Source organism: Octopus bimaculoides, chromosome 11 (genome assembly GCF_001194135.2).
Source record: "Octopus bimaculoides isolate UCB-OBI-ISO-001 chromosome 11, ASM119413v2, whole genome shotgun sequence".
NCBI classification, from domain to species: Eukaryota; Metazoa; Mollusca; class Cephalopoda; order Octopoda; family Octopodidae; genus Octopus; species Octopus bimaculoides.
The window spans coordinates 34,735,051-34,738,028 of NC_068991.1; the positions used below are offsets into that span (position 1 = coordinate 34,735,051).

The 2,978-nt window shown below is 33.0% G+C and overlaps 1 protein-coding gene across 4 annotated transcripts in view; it reads right to left on the bottom strand.

Moving 5' to 3' along the window:
• The window catches only part of LOC106881010 (ubiquitin thioesterase OTUB1), a 192,752-nt gene that overhangs the window by 166,152 nt on the left and 23,622 nt on the right, over positions 1-2,978 (bottom strand). The window lies entirely within an intron of this gene.

A 2,978-nucleotide genomic window follows, 5' to 3' on the forward strand; every position in this document is an offset into this window, starting at 1 on the left:
TCCTTTCTACTTGGAGAGTTTAAATGTAGTTACAAAAATATGTCTTTCTGTTGAAATGAAATTTCAGTAAATTTCTATATCTTTGTGCAGCTGAGGATTGCTCTGCATTTTACATTTGATGTAATGTTCACATTGCTTAAATAAATGGAGTCACATGAAACGATCGTACTGCATTAACTTTGGATATTCTTGTTGCTTATTTTGATTTTAATCACCTTATTTTGGAATTGTATGGATAATACCATACTTAATTTTGGTGCCTAAACTTAAGTACCATATTCACCTTGAATATATATATAAATATATATATATATATATATATATACACACACATATATATCCATGCATATACACATACATATATGTATGTACTTACATATATATGTACATGTAAATGTATATATGGGTACAGGATGTCACAAAACGTAATCAAAATGAAACACAAAAGCGACATGGATTACGAAATACAAAAACATGAAATACAAACCTGGGTATGTGAACAACAAAAAAGACAAATGGAAAACAAGACAAGTAACATAACGAACGTCCCTTCATCAGTTGTCAGCCGTTTATCTACTCCATATTTTGAGCAATAAAGGACAATATGTGTCTTCGAGAAACAGTTGCTCCAGCAAATCAAAATAAAATATTTATTTTTTCATTTTACTGAATATTTGCTTGATCAAAGCCTTCTGTGAAGACACATAGTTGTGGGAAGTTGTGTTGGATATTGCTTCAGCTGTGCCCCATAGCCAAAATTCACATGGATTCAAATCTGACAAGTTAGAGGGCCAGATATCTTTAGGGACAAACATGGACAATCCCTTCTTCAAAAATTCTTGAACTCATTTTTAAGAATGGACAGGTGCAGAGTCCTGTACAAACACTATTCAACTTGCATCATAATGCTTCCTAATCCAAGGCAACAAAATTTCTTCTAAGATTTATATAACTATAATTAATAAAAAGGATGAAATTAATGAAACGAGCTGTAGGTGTGTTTCCTCCAGTGTTGGCATCTGTATGCTCTCTGTGTTATCTGGTTCACTAAATTATTCTTGGAGAACAGAATGTGAAATAGCTCCAAGTTAAAGAGAGGACAAAATCCTTTACCCTTGTCGTAGGGTATTGAAGTAGCCAGTATTGACCATTCTAAAGAGAATTGTTTATTGCAGTCCTTAAGTTTCCAGATTAACTTGCTAAGACTGGTACTATTATTTTTATTCCTATCCCTAAAGGTTGAGTAATGATTAGAGATCCCCCTACAGACCTGCGACAAAGAGCAACCTATGTAATGCAAGACCTCTGTGTTAGTCGTTAGCTTACATTGATAAACCACCTTTTTGGTCCTAGCATTCACACTCATAAACTTGATTCTATTACAATTAAATTCCAAGATACTAATGTTATTGTAATAATCTTGATTCTATTACAATTAGATTCTTTTACATAAACTTGATTCTATTACAATTAGATTCCAAGATACTAATCTTATTGGAATAATTTCGTGAACCAGATAACACAGAGAGCATACAGATGCTAGCATTGGAGGAAACACACCTTCAGCTCGTTTCATTAATTTCATCCTTTTTATTAATTTTCCTGATTTTTTTCACCTACCAACATACTCGCTAGTTAACAGCCAGTTTACATGTGGTATGTAGTATCACCCCACTTTGTATTTAATTTTATTAAACTTAGGCAATAAATCTCCTCCAGTTACCTCCATTTACCCATTTGGTCCATCCCTACAACTTTTCCTTATTGCTTGATGGTCCTCTTATTATTATTATTATTATTATTCTTATCAACTCTTTTTGTAGTTTTTTTTATCCATTGGATTTATAATCACACTCAAATATATTTTAGTTAATTATAACTTTGTAATTTTTTGTTTCCCACCTTTGTAACCAGATATGTTAATGCAGCGTCTCTGTATCGTACACATTGGAACATAACTTTAATATCAATTTTTCATTGACATCAATATCCCTTTTAATTTGTCCATCACACTGCTCCCACTACCTATGCACATTGGATTTTTCTATTATTTTTTTTTTTTTAATTGTTCATTTATTTATTAATTTACTTATTTTTTTATTAGTAATGAATATTTTATTATAACATATCCATCTCCTTAATAATAATATTAATAATAACAATAATAGTAATAATAATAAATTTATTTTTTATATTTATCATAGTAATAATAACAACAATAAGAATAATAACATTATAATATTATCTAAAATAGCAACTATATCTAACTCCAACGCCAGTTGATCACACTCTCTCTCCTTCTCAAGTTAGTACAGTTAGTTTAACCCCCGTAAAGTTATATTCATAGAGTTTTAAGTATATTTACGTATATACTATCGATTTTGTTATCGTAAGTAAGTTTATAAAGTAAATTCCATGCTAACTACCCTTCGTTCATCTCCCCCAACTCCTCCTAAATCCACGTTTAATTCATTTATTTCATTATTTATAAGTATTTTTTTGAAGATATATCAATACTTGTACTTTATCTCAATAGTCTATCCATCTTTTTCATCTACTTCTATTAATATACCTCTGTGCTACAAAGTAATGTGTAAAGTAGCACGTTTTTTCCTATCATCATCATCATCATCATCATCATGGTTAACGTCCGCTTTCCATGCTAGCATGGGTTGGACGATTTGACTGAGGACTGGTGAAACCGGATGGCAACACCAGGCTCCAATCTAATTTGGCAGAGTTTCTACAGCTGGATGCCCTTCCTAACGCCAACCACTCAGAGAGTGTAATGGGTGCTTTTACGTGTCACCTGCACGAAGGCCAGTCAGGCGGTACTGGCAACGGCCACGCTCAAAATGGTGTCTTTTATGTGCCACCCGCACAAGAGCCAGTTCAGGGGCACTGGCAACGATCTCGGCCGAAAATCCTACGAAGGCCAGTCAGGCGATACTGGCAACGGTCACGCTCAAAATGGTGCA